This window comes from Nuphar pumila, chromosome 15 (assembly GCF_984573655.1).
Source record: "Nuphar pumila chromosome 15, dmNupPumi1.hap1.1, whole genome shotgun sequence".
In the NCBI taxonomy this organism is placed as follows: Eukaryota; Viridiplantae; Streptophyta; class Magnoliopsida; order Nymphaeales; family Nymphaeaceae; genus Nuphar; species Nuphar pumila.
Genome location: NC_143263.1, coordinates 32,886,265 through 32,900,864, shown reverse-complemented (window position 1 = coordinate 32,900,864; position 14,600 = coordinate 32,886,265).

Here is a 14,600-nt window from a genome sequence, read left to right as displayed (position 1 = left end):
AAATTGGCTCTAAATGATCCGTGTTTTTTATCCATCTCCCTCCCTCAAAACTCCTATTTGTAAAATTTGTTTCTTTTTCCTTTTGGAAAATGACCGCACTATCTTATAAAATTTGTGGGTTCTCCCAAAAACCTACGAATATGTCAAATTTTTTACGTTCAAAATGACTGATTTTTTACGTTTTTAAGACTATTTTACCTTTTATATTATATTGGTACAGACTTCTTGGCATTAGCACAAATATATTGCCAATCTATAAATATAGTTAAAATTACAAAAAAATCATAATATATTTGCACGATCCTTTTCACGTTGTTACAAATATACTGTGAAAATTCAAATAGGATTAAAATCACCAAGGATATTCATAATATATTTGTGTAACCGAAGTTATTCACAACATATTTGTATGAATCTCTTCTTCACGATTGCACAAATATATTACGAACTTTCGACTATGGTTAAAATCATCAAGAAGATTCCCAACATATTTGTGTAAACTTCCTCACGTTCACACAAATATATTGTGAACCTCCAAATATGCTTAAAATCAAATTAAAGATATTTGTAATATATTTATTCAACTTTCTCACATTCGCACAAATATGTTGTGAACCTCCAAATATAATTAAAATCAAACTAAAGAGATTTGCAACATATTTGTGTGACTTCCTCACGTTCGCAAAGTTATGTTGTGAACCTCCGACTATTGTTAACTCACAACATATTTATACGAACCTCACGTTCGGACAAATATATTGTGAACCTCCAAATATGGTTAAAATCATCGAGGTTGATAACATATTTGCGTGTACCTCTTCACGTTCGTACAAATATGTTGTGAAACTCTAAATATAATTAAAATCGTCAAAAAAAATTCACAACATAATTGTAAAAAAACACAAATATTTATGAGTATGAAATCATGCAACTATAAGATGTTAAAATATATTGTGAACATCTAACTATTGTTAATTCATGATATATTTGTATGAACTTCATCTTCGGACAAATATGTTGTGAACCTCCAAAAAATCACCGAGGTTGACAACATATTTGCACGGATATCCTCACATTCATGCAAATATGTTGTGACTCTCTGAATATAGTTAAAATCACCGAAAAACATCACAACATAATTATAAAAAAGTACAAGTATTTACGTGAGTATGAAATCATGCGACTGTAAAGTGACAAAATATTTTGTGTGAATGTTGAAAGGTCCATGTAAATATCATATGAATGTCCTTAGTTTAATTTTAATCTTTTAAAAGTTTGCACGATATTTTGTGTGAATGTCGATAGCTCAACGAAAATATCATAAGAAACTCCTTTGATTGATTTTAATCTTTTATAGATTTGCAAGATATTTATGCAAAGATTGGCCGACCCACGTAAATATCATGTGAATCTCAATTTGATTTTAACCATATTTGGCGGTTAAAATAGCCAAGCATATATTGGACCACTAGAAGGATCCAGTTATCTCTTGTTGTGTTGAACCCTATCATTACCCTTATTAGGTTTGAAATTGCTCCTATATCCATGTCGGCGAACACTTGGCTCTATTGAGGTCACTAACTCCAGCTGAGGTTGGTATTGACTGCATCCATAGGTTGGTATTGACTAGATCCATAAAGAATCCGAGTTATTCCCATTACCTCTTAAACTGTCATAAACTAGCTTGTTCTTATTTTTAATGCATGTCCATAAGTACAAACATGGCTACCATTCATGCTTTGACCGCAGAAGTGGGTCCGAGTAAAGAAAATACTTACCATGGAAAAGGGGTACAAAGTGTTGATTTTGTTTTTTTTCGCAAAAACAACCGTGTTTGGGTTGCTTTAGTGGAACCCAAGGAAATGGCTCATTTTCCATGCATTTTCGAGAAAACGACCAACTTTCTGCGCAACGCAAATGCACCCCTAGTGGGCCTTACTGTGGGCTGTGGCTTATAGGCATTGGTTTGGTTTTATCCAATTGCTTTGACATGGCCTAAAGAGATGTGATTGATTAGTAAATTGGATGTATACTTTCACCAGATGGGATCGAATCGGAGAGAGAATGGAGGATGATTCTGTTCACGTCAACTTGCAAAATTCTTATTAAGCATTATCTCATGTTGATCTAGACTCAAAATAAGTAAACTCTTAGTAGGATTAAATTTTGTCCTACTCATTGTGAAAAAAAGTATTATATTGCTCGTGGGGACATCTTTTATTAACTTGGTCATAATTTTTTATTTATATGCCCTACGGCACAAACATGCAAACGTATTATGGCATACATGAGAGAGAGTTGACTTCATTTCACATTTCATATTTGGCTTCCACTCTTGTCCATCTAATCTTGTTATTGCCTGATGCAGTGAACACGAGGATAGCTCCCGAACTCTGAAGGATTAGATACCAAACTATGCTAATCAATTATAAAAATTAATAAATAATTAAAAAATAGAAAAATAACTAAATTTTATATTTCAATTTTACTTTTTTACTGTCCATTTACACAGATCTCTTTATTTATAAATAGTTGAGATAAGTAAACTACCTTATTACTGTAGCACCATGAATTTTCAAAACAAAACTTTGTCTAAATTTCATTGATTTTTTTTTTTATTTGCAGTGAAATTTAGAAAAGGCTTTAACAACGAAAATAGATGATAGTTAGTCATTTATTTTAGAAAATGTCAGCCTAGTCACAGGTATATCTTCAATCACTCATTATTCACCAAAATATTTCATTTAAACAAACCAAAACGAATTATTTATTACAAACAATATTGCTTGGTAAAGCAATACTAGATAAAACTGAGTTTGTAAACGAAATATCCAACACAATATGGAGAAACTCTGGATCTTGATGCCGCACTGCTTCACATATCACATTGCATGTTTAGTACCTCTATCTTCCATAAAACAATGTCAAAACCATTTTTGGTCTGATAGAAAAGCATTCAAATTCTAACAAGTAATATGTTGATGACATAAAAGCCAGCTCATGGCTGCCGTTGAATTTATCGTAGCTCAAGTCTTCACGACTTAGCATATCGGTATTCCATGAATCGAAGCATGAGCTCGTCGAGCCTAGCTTAGCTATACAGATACAATTTGAGTCCTTTGCTTGATCGATCCAACAATGTATCGAGATCAGTACATTACACAAGGTGATGCCTGAGTAACACTTATGCATATTCATTCATTCATTGATATACCTATAACTAATGCATTGTTTTGATAATTACGAGTTCACCCCCTGGTACATAAAAGAACTTAACTTCGGTATTTTCATAGTACCTGAGATGTACTCTACTTTATACATGGGTCCACTTCAATCTCGACTAGGGGTGGTCAATGTTGGTTCTAGGGAAGCAACTGAGGTCTTGAGAACAGACAATTGAAGGATAGAGATGCCACAAGAGGGTCAGTAAGCCAGAGAGGCACATGGTGAGGCCCCTGCTCTGGGGACATGAGAGTGCAATTAGAGGACTTTTTGGATATGACCATGTTTTCAGTGGAGGAATATGAGGAGGATCGCTAAGATGCAAGTGCTCATCATACCGATGCGAAGGAGGATGGTGGCAACACCTCCACACTGAGGATGCCCTAACTCAGCATCCACCTCGGGGCATTGAGGTATCCTTCTTTTCTTTTTTCTTTTTTATTCTATCCCTTTCTTTTACCTTAACTTTTCTACCTATCTGGCTTTTGCTAACATTGACCTTCTGCAATCCTTAAGAGGAGGAGAGGCAAACATATGGCATGCTTCCAGGTGAGTCCCTTGACCGAGCTGATAGAGGAAATTGAAGATCTAAGCGTCCTTGTGGAGTAGTTGAGGTCTGTACTGGGGGAGACTCAGAAGGCCAGGGATTCTGCCTTCGAGGAATGTTGGGAAACATTGTGGGATGAGCGAAAAACTCCATTTCGAGGTCACTTATGAGGTAAACCTACATCTTTTTGTCTTTATACCATGTCCTCTTTCGCCACAAAAGAGACAATCCCTTAGCTTCAACGAGCATACTTGTTTCAAGTATATGGAGGCTATGCTCTACTATCTGGACTACAAGCTTCAAGTGATTTATGCCTCTATCTAAGTCCTAAAGTACCCTTAGCATTTCATTGCATCTATGTTTCCACAACATCTATTTATAAGCAATTTTTTTAAGTTATGGATGTGTATTATACCATTATTAAACACATGATATAAAGTAAAAAACTTAAAGTTAATAATACTTACAGTGCGATGTCGATGTTGGACGGGCCATAAACCATTTTTTAACATTGCTCTAATATCAAAGCTGTAACACCCCAGAAATTTTAACTTAAAATAAGTAAAAAATTACAATAAATTTTTTTTTGAAATACAATCCAACTTGAATGAGAGAGTCATCTATGTGTTTATTATGTTATGTATTTTTGTATACCAAGAGGCCTGAGTGACCCTGCTCGTAGTCGAGCAACAATTTTCATGTCAGGATAAACCCCACTAGGCCATTTCGAATGCATCCTTCTACTGTAGTAGTGGGTTTGAATCCATAGATCTTAAGGATAATCTAGCCTCCAAACCTCCGAGTGACAAGGAGACTGCCTGAACTCTTTGGTTCATAAGATAATGTATGTCACTCGAGGTGGTACCATCATCATCTACCTCGATGAGCATAAAGTCCTGAAAGGGTTCAACATTATAATCTTTCTTATTAGAAAGTCGAGTGCAACATTGGCAATCTAGTGCTTTCTGCACGAAGGAAGTATAAACCCAACTTCAATTAGTTTTTTGAAGCATGGGTTGGTTCTCGTGCAGACATTAACTAATATTTTTTGTTTATATGCATGCAAACATCGCTCTTGGCATCTACGGCCTTGACGAGCATTTTACCCCTTGTGGGTGGATAATTAACTCTGGCACGATGACCCTTACGAGTATTATTCTTTTATAGTATTTTACAAAGACATGCATAATCAAGGATCACTTTGGATCGACTACTTGACGTATTTAGCCGCAATGACACTGATCTAATAAGGCGCAATGACTACTTTGACGCATCGGCCCTTACGAGTACGGTGCTCTTGAAAGCAAAAATGGAACGAGCCATCGAGATAGGGTTTCAACAACGAGGGCTTCATCGTGTCATCCATACTAGCTTAGGTTAGTATTTTGCCAAAAAATTTGGCAGCATCTCTCCTGTTTAATGGGGAATACATGACATTCCTTATTAGTTCAGAGAGCACCTTGTCAAAAAATTATGCAGTGTCCCCCTTGTTTAACAGAAAAATCATTACATTCATTTTTGGATAGATGTGAACCATTGTGTGTATGTTGCATCTTCCATGGTTTATTAGAAACATAGGCCTCAGTTAGGCTTTACGTTGGTTACTTAGATGTTTAAGTAAATATGATTTTACACAAATTCAAAACCTTTCCAATAGGTATTTCCTCACCAAACAATGTTTTGAATGAGGCAAGGCATTTGGAATTGCTTTGGGCGATAGAGATTAGTCATCATTTATATGCTTATTATAGCACAACTATATTTAGTAAAAGCAGGAGTCTGTGCACATAATAGTGTGACGGGAAAGTAAAGTGAATAAAACAAGACCCAGTGAATAAAATCACATGTCAGACCAAGTAAAGTGTGTAAGCAGGGCTCAGTGAATAAAACAATGGATCGGGCTAAGTAAATTACGTAAAGTGGAGCTTGTGCACATAACAACGCAACGATAAAGTAAAGTGCGTAATGTAGGACCCGATGAATAAAATCATATATCAGGCTAAGTAAAATGCCTAAAGCAATGTATATATATTTTTACATATATATAGCAAATAAAGAAATAGTCGCATAGATACACTCGTGGATACCGAGGCAAGCTTGTAGTGGCCTAGAGCATGTAAACCAAGGACTAAGACCCTATAGCATATATTTCACCATAAATATCGAGAGATAGTTGCAAGGATAAATGCATGAACATCGAAGCAAGCATGTGATGCTCTAGAGGATGTGAACCAAAGACTAGGACCAGGTATTGTTTTAGAAATGTGTACGATAAGGAAAAATCTATCGTACATGACAGTTAATTCAACAAATAACTTAAAGAGAAAGAACAACGTGCAAACCTATCAAAATTTGGCAACAATGACTCGACAACATAGCGCTCTTAAGTCATAGTCGTTACGTCCTTACGTCTGGTACGATCATAACCAAGTGTGTCTCATGCAGAACTTGTCGGTGTGGCAAAAGAAAGAGGTATATGCCAAAAATGGATTGAACCTAGTTTAGGTCTAATTGGGTTCAAATCTACCTCAAGTGGGCTATACTAGGTCAGATGGGTTGAACCTGGTCAAGGAAAAGATAGAGGAGGTCAAGCAGACAGGGCCATGGGGCCTTGGCTCAATGGGTACACTCGTGGATACCGAAGCAAGCTTGTAGTGGCCTAGAGCATGTAAACCAAGGACTAAGACCCTATAACATATATTTCACCATAAATATTGAGAGATAGTTGTAAGGATAAACGCATGAACATCGAAGCAAGCTTGCGCTACTCTAGAGGATGTGAACCAAAGACTAGGACCAGGTATTGTTTTAGAAATGTGTACAATAAGGAAAAATCTATCGTACACGACAGTTAATTCAACAAATAACTTGAAAGAGAAAGAACAATGTGCAAACCTATCAAAATTCGGCAACAGTGGCTCGACAACATAGCGCTCCTAAGTCATAGCCGACACGTCCTTACATCTGGTATGGTCACAGCCAAGTGTGTCTCATGCAAAACTTGTCGGTGTGGCAAAAAAAAGAGGTATATGCCAAAAATGGATTGAACCTAGTTTAGGTCTAACTGGGTTCAAATCTACCTCAAGTGGACTATACTAGGTCAGATGGGTTGAACCTGGTCAAGGAAAAGATAGAGGAGGTCAAGCTGTCAGGGCCAAGGGGTCTTGACTCAATTGTGTTCAATCTAGGTTAGGTGGGTCCAAGCTCACCTCAAGTGGGTTCAGTTTATGTCATGTGGGCTTGACCCAAGCTAAAACCAAAAACAAAGGAAGAGAAAGAAAAGCTAACCAGGTAGGTCAACTGAACTTGCCCAGGTGGGCTCAGGCTAGGTCAGGCAAGTCCACCTCTAGTGGGCTTGGTCCCGGCTTGAACCATGAGAGAAAAAGAGGAAAGAGGAGAGAGAGAGGCTAGAGAGAGAAAGTAAAGAGAAAAGGGGAGGGGGATGATTTTTCTAAAGGGAGGTCTCCTCTTATTTATAGCCTTGAGTTTGGATCTTGAATATGGGTATAAACTGGATCTAATCCATTCAGACCATCTGATCCAGATCCAAACTTAAGACTAAAGTAACATAATGACATCCATATCTTTGTGGGCCCCGCTAGATTTTTTTATGAGATATTTATGTTGGGTCCACAAGATCTTTTTGTGAGGCTTGCTTGATATTTTTGTAAAACTCGCGTATTTTTGGGGTTTCGTCGATATTTTTCATGAAAAAAAATGAGTATGTCATTCTCTTCGTCTTGATAAGACAAAGCGGATTGGCTTTGCGAAATTCTCTAATTTTTCATAGTGAGTGAGATATGACTCCCTTATTGTTTGAGCATATATCCCTGAGGATATATACGTCTTAAGTATAATTGGTTCTACGAAATTTCTTTGTTTTGCATTTCAGGTCAAATGTGATAAAATTACGTAAAAATACTTCTTATTTTTATTAAAAAATTTACTAAAAAAATTACGGGTCTTACAATAACCATCTAAAAGGCTAAAACTTATTCTACCGTATGGATTTTGGATCTAATATGTAAATCTAATATTCTTAACAAATGAACCAAATTCTAAAATAATACTAATAAAAAATATTCATGAAAATTTAAAATATAAATTAGATCCAAATAAATCCTTATGGGCCTAGGTCTCCTGCTCCACTCCTCATCATTGTCACACAACAACCAAACAACCAAGAAAACACTTAATCTTTTTAGTTTAGGTAAGGATTGAATGATATTGTTCCCTTAAGCTCATCGAACATTTTCTACCATTTTGTTTTAGTCCCAAATCTTGTGAATTAGAGGCATGTCCATTCTTTATTTACTAGTCTCGTGGTTTGAGGTCATTTTGTAGAGGGTTCGCAGACCAGCAGTGGTCTATGTTACAAAAATACGGGTACGACTCATACAAGAGTCTCGAGCTCAACATGCAAGTTCACAAACTTTTTGAACAAAAGGAACGATGATACGGATTTTTTTAATTATTTGATAAGTAATTATTTTATTCAAATATCATTAAAAATATTAAAATATTTTAGAACGTTAAAATAATGTTGATGCGTATCAGAATCATGTCAATGTGCGATAACGACTGGTGACACGCTCCATAAATGGATAGTTCTTGGCTGTCTTACGAAGATATGGGCATGACTAGACATGTGACACAAGTTCATAATTTTTTTCAAAATCAGGATACAGGGACGCAAGTTTTTTTAATTTTGAATCGAGAACTTTTTAAATATTTTCATATATAAAATTAATTTTTATTAAAATAATAAAGACCATTAAAATTTATGAAAATAATGGCCATGAATGCCTTAACATATCCTTCCGTGTCACCAACGTACATTCAACATTGGTGGCGTGTCTCTGTGACAGGTCGTTGGCAGCATTGGGAATTAAGACCCCTGGCTAAGGTTGTACGATCCCCACTGATCGAACCGTCCGTGTGGGCCTGTGGCAGCCCTCTTAATGGTAGTAGGTGATACACTTGCATTGTTAAACGTACAAATAGTAGTTGGCATGTCTTCATGGTGTACAAGAATCTGCAGTGAGAAAAGATTACGGGACACATGGGATGTTTTGGGAAAGAGAGCCCTAAAACTGGAGAATATGGGTCCTCATATCCGCGTGGTTTGTGGAAAAGGAAGCATGAAAGGCTATCAACCAATTACTTTAATAGTGGTTGTACTTTATTAGTGTAACTTGGTTTATTGATGACTTGGCTTTAGTGGGTGGTATTGTGTCAATGGCATAAAGTTACTTTGTTTTATTAAAAATTGAACAAAGGTTGTAAGTATTGTATTTCAACCCGTATTGGTCGGACCCAAAGTTAGATATGTATTCATATCTTATCGTAAAAAATTCTTAATAAAAATTGTTTTAAAAATTTAAAAATAAAAAATAAAACTTAATTTTTTAAAAAATTATAACACATGAAATTATGCTAAATTTTATAAAATACAATAATAAAAACACATATGAAGCATTTATGTCTCTATGAGCTGCATAAGACATCATAAAAAATAATAAATTATATAAGATAAAACTATAATATTACATATCAAAACAATTTTGTACTATGAATGATATGCATAAGACATTGAACATTAAATAAAGATAATATGATATAAATGGCAAACTCACAAAAAAATGCAAACTATGAAATAATATGCATATTAAATAATGAATCTAAGTTAATAAGTCACAAGATTAATAATAATGTGCTTACATAAACAAAAAGATTTACATTATTTTTTTAATGCTTACAAATTTTACAAAACTAATTTTTTAAAAATTTCAAACAAAAATGAATTAGATAACGTCAATTATTGAGTGTCATCAACATCAACTTTTTTTTTTGAAAAAAATCTCTCTAAATCACTCTTAAGCTTTTTAAGGATGAATACGAACTAGCCCCAACGAGCCTTATATGTTTTCGAAAAAAAATTGAAATATGTAGATTTAAAATGCATTTATAGCATATTGTAAGACACACCCCGTATCGAAGTGTATCGTAAGATACAAGGGCATATTGTAAGATACAAGAGTGTATAATACGATAAACATCTGTATCGAGATACAAGTGTATCATATCACACTACAAGAAAATTGTTAATTAGCGATGGAAATTTGCGACGGATTTTTTCCGTCGCTAATTAGCGACAGATTAGCTAGAGAAACCTTTCTTCATGAATCTGTCGCTAATTCACGACGGATTAGCAAGGAAACAACTTTTATCGCTAATCCGTCGCTAATTAGCGACATTAATTTTTTGTCGCTAATTCTTAAAACAAGAAAACCATTTTATCGAAGGATTTAAAGAGGGAATTGTGTTGTCGCTAATCCGTCGCTAATTAGCGACGGATTAGCGACAGAATATATTTCGTCGTTATTTTGGTATTTTGATTTACGACGGCTTAGCGACAGAATTATTTCGTCGCTAAGCCGTCGCTAAATGTCGCGTAAATCCTTAATCCCATCCCTCTTTCTCTTTTTCTTGTTTCGCTGTCTTGCTCCCGCCCGCCGCCCTCTCCCTCCCGCCGCCCGTCGGCCTCTATCCGGTCCCCACTGTCCACCGCTCGCCAGCCGCCGCTCCCCGTCAGCCTCCCGCCACCGCCAGGCGCCGCGCAAGTAATCATTTCCGGCAGCAGGGGGACGACCCCCCTGCATTTTCGGCAGGGGGTCGACCCCCCTGCGTTTTCGGCAGGGGGTCGACCCCCCTGCATTTCTGGCAGAAGGGGGTCGACCCCCCTGCGTTTCCGGCAGCAGGGGGTCGCCCCCCTTGTGTTTTCGGCTGGGGGTCGACCCCTGCATTTCCGACAGCAGGGGGTCGACCCCCTTGTGTTTTCGGCAGGGGGTCGACCTCCCTGCATTTACGGCAGCAGGGGGTCGACCCCCCTGCATTTCCGGCAGCAGGGGGTCGCCCCCCTTGCATTTTCGATAGGGGGCCGACCCCTTGCGTTTCTGGCAGGGGGTCGCTCCCCCTGCGTTTCCGGCAATAGGGGGTCGCATCGCCCCCCTGCGTTTCCGGCAGCACGTCGCAGGGGGTCGCCCCCCCTGCATTTCTGGCAGGCAGGGGGTTGCCCCCCCCCCCTGCATTTCCGGCAGGGGGTCGCCCCCCTGCGTTTTCGGCAAAGGGGTCGCCCCCTGCGTTCTGTGAAACTGCATCTGCCTCTTGTTTTTTTTCGGCAGGTGGTGACTTCATTTTAACATAGTATTTTTTGCAGATTTCTCAACGGAACTCGCTTGTGCCCCGCCACCCGTGGTAAGTAAGTGACAAAAACAATGCAAATCGGGTAAATACCCGTGGTGAGTAAGTGATGCAAGCGCATCACATGTTATTTAATTTATTGAATGTAACACTTTATTGTTCACACACTCACTTAGTTGTTGATATCTAGGACTGCTTTGTTGGAGTTCGGAGATCATGCTGAGCATGATTTTAATGTATGAATATGGAAGTGTTCTTATTTTTTGAGTACAGAGTTCATGCTAGATATGGTAGTAGTTAGTGGGATATTGAAGTGTGTTTGTTGCAGGTACATGTTTGACATTTGTTTGATATGAATTATTTCGATGTATTGCAATGTTTGATGTGATTGTATCAATGCTTGCATGTAGTTACTTTCAATTTGATTATGTCTTTCATGTGAAATTGTATACTGAAAGCATGTTTCAAATGAAGGTGTTAGACAGATTGTGGTCCTCATTCATGGTATACAGTTGTTCCTCATAGTTAATGTGTTTCATATTTAATTTATTTAAGTAATGTCTACTAACTTTCTGAAAATATTTGTAGTCTTCGAATCGCTTCGCAACTACGGTGGAAGAAAATGATGCAAGGAAGGTGTGACAGAAGGTGGCTGCCAATCGATTTGCAGACATGATGCACACTATGAAGACTGCAGCAAAAAAAACATCTGGCGTAGTAGATGATCCATTACTGTGGAAGGGCCATGGTCCTATTACTATCAGGAGAGATTACTGGGATGAAATGTGCGATAAGTGGGCGGGAGATGCATTTAGAAATCGCTCTGCGAAGGCTGCACAAAATCGATTGAAGATGCCTGAAGCCCATCTACACACAGGTGGATCTAAGACATTTGGGAGCCACCTGAAGAAAATGGTAACTCATTAATATATAATATTAATTTTATAAGTATTGTTGCAAACTTGTGTACTAAATCTTTTGTCATTTAACTTTACAGGAAGCAGAAAAAGGAGGCAGTGTACCATATAAGGATGTGTTTGTTGAAACACATAAACAGAAGACCACGGGAGTCTTCGTATTAGAGAAGACGAGAACGACAACGGTATGTATTAATTCTATTAATAATCATTGCAATATATATGCAAGTTATCATAATGTTATCATTAATTATTAATGAATACTTTAAACATTATTTTGTAGGAGGCATATGAGCAACAGATGGTAGAGTGATATGACGATGACGCTACTCAGCATCCATCATTTGATCCTACAGCATGGGTGACTGCAGCAGTTGAACCCAAAAAAGGTCGCGTGTTCGGGTTTGGGAGTAATATGAACACTTCACCAGTTATTGCTTCTTCCAGTTACGGCTCACCTACTTCTTGCGCCGACATAAGCTCCAAGAAGCAGACTATTATTTCCGGTGATGATGTACGCCAGATCGTTACGGAATCACTGAATAACTACTTTCATGACACCGTCGCCCCCTTTCTTCGAAATGAGATCAACAATCTTGTTCTGAACAGGGGATCTTCGATTCCAGGTCCCTCTCAGGTATAATCACATATTCAGTTTTTTGTCTGCCTTAGAACACATATGAGCATAATCAAATCACATATATAACTTTTTGTCTGCCTTAGAGCACATATGAGCATGATAGAATCAGATATAGAGTTTTTTGCCTGCCTTAGAGCACATATGAGCATGCTATAATAACATATAGAGTTTTTTTATTGCCTTAGAGCACATATGAGCATGCTATAATCACATATAAAATTTTTTGCCTGCCTTAGAGCACATATGAGCATGCTATAATCACATATTCAGTTTTTTGACTGCGTAAGAACACATATGAGCATGATAGAATCATATATAAAGTTTTTTTGACTGTCTTAGAACAATATAAGCATGATAGAATCACATATAAAGTTTTTTTGACTGCCTTAGAACACATATGAGCATGCTATAATCACATATTCAGTTTTTTGACTGCCTAAGAACACATATGAGCATGTTATAATCACATATTCAGTTTTTTGACTACCTTAAAACACATATGAGCATGCACAAATCACATATAGAGTTTTTTTACTGCCTTAGAACATATATCATTTATGATAGAATCACATATAAATTTTTTTGCTTTGCCTGCCTTAGAGCACATATGAGCATGCTATAATCACATATTCAATTTTTTGACTGCCTTAGCACACATACGAGCATGATCAAATCACATATATAGTTTTTTGCCTGCCTTAAAGCACATCTGAGCATGATAGAATCACATATAGAGTTTTTCTAGCTGCCTTAGAACACATATGAACATGCTATAATCATTATTCAATTTTTTGACTGCCTTAGCACACATATGAGCATGATAGAATCACATATATAACTTTTTGCCTACCTTAGAGCACATTTGAGCATGATAGAATCACATATAGAGTTTTTTTATTGCCTTAGATCACACATGAGCACATGATAAAATCACATATAGTATGTAATTTATTTCATTATATTTTGTTTATCAATACTGACTGTTATTTTCTTGTGTAGGCTGCTAGCGATAATCAACGAGTGGAGCTGAAGGGACAGATAAAGACAATGAACAAGAAGACGCACAAAATCTTGGCGATGATTAGAGAACTGTGTTGAAGAAGTTCTATTTTTTTATGTTTCCTAATTGTAATTGTTGAATTGTAAATAATTAAACTTGTTAATTTTAAGGTGGAACGATTAATTGTTGTAGATTCTTGTTATATTGAATTTTTTGTGTGGTTTGTTTTTTATTTACAGGAAATATAAATTGTACAAGAAATATAAATTGTACCGTTCTCGGTATTGAATTTTCAAATAAAATTTTTTAATTTTTTTTCGTGTTTGCGACGGATTAGCGACGGAAGCATCTGTCGCTATTCATATAAATCTAGCGACAGCATAGCGACGGAAGTAAATCCGTCGCCAAGCCGTGGTCGCCGTTTAGTACCGGCGGATTGGCGACGGAATACAACGCTCGTTAGTCCATCGCAATTAGCGACGGAATAAATCCGTCGCCAGTTAGCATCGAAATATTCACGACGTAAGCATACCGTCGCCTCGTTGTCGCTAATCCGTCGCTACGCCCGTTAGCGACGGATTGTGGTTGTCACTAATCTGCTGCTTTGTTGTAGTGTCATAACACTCACAATAACAATATGTATTGTATGATACTTACAACATTGGATTGAATAAAACTCACCCAAGGGTTTCTAGAGGAGAACATATAAGGTAAAATGACATTTTACATGGTTATTGTAAAACATCAACACGATAGGTGACACAAGTAGCTAGCGGGTGCCACTTCTGTGTTCCTATGATGCTAAAGCTATTGAGTTATGCTGACCTTTCCTTCTTCTTCTTTTTTTTTATGACGAGGAACTCTCGCTGAGAACTAGGTCACTTAATGGGTCTAAACACCTGCAAGGTAAACCCTGGGTGGGCTCACTGACACTCAAGGCACCTGCATACCCATTGAGAATGAAACATAGGATGAAGGGGTCAACACCTTCTCTTGGATTAGTAAAAAACATTGCCATCCTTACATATCAATAACCACTTTGACCTAAGCTTGGTAGGTTGCACAGTAGAT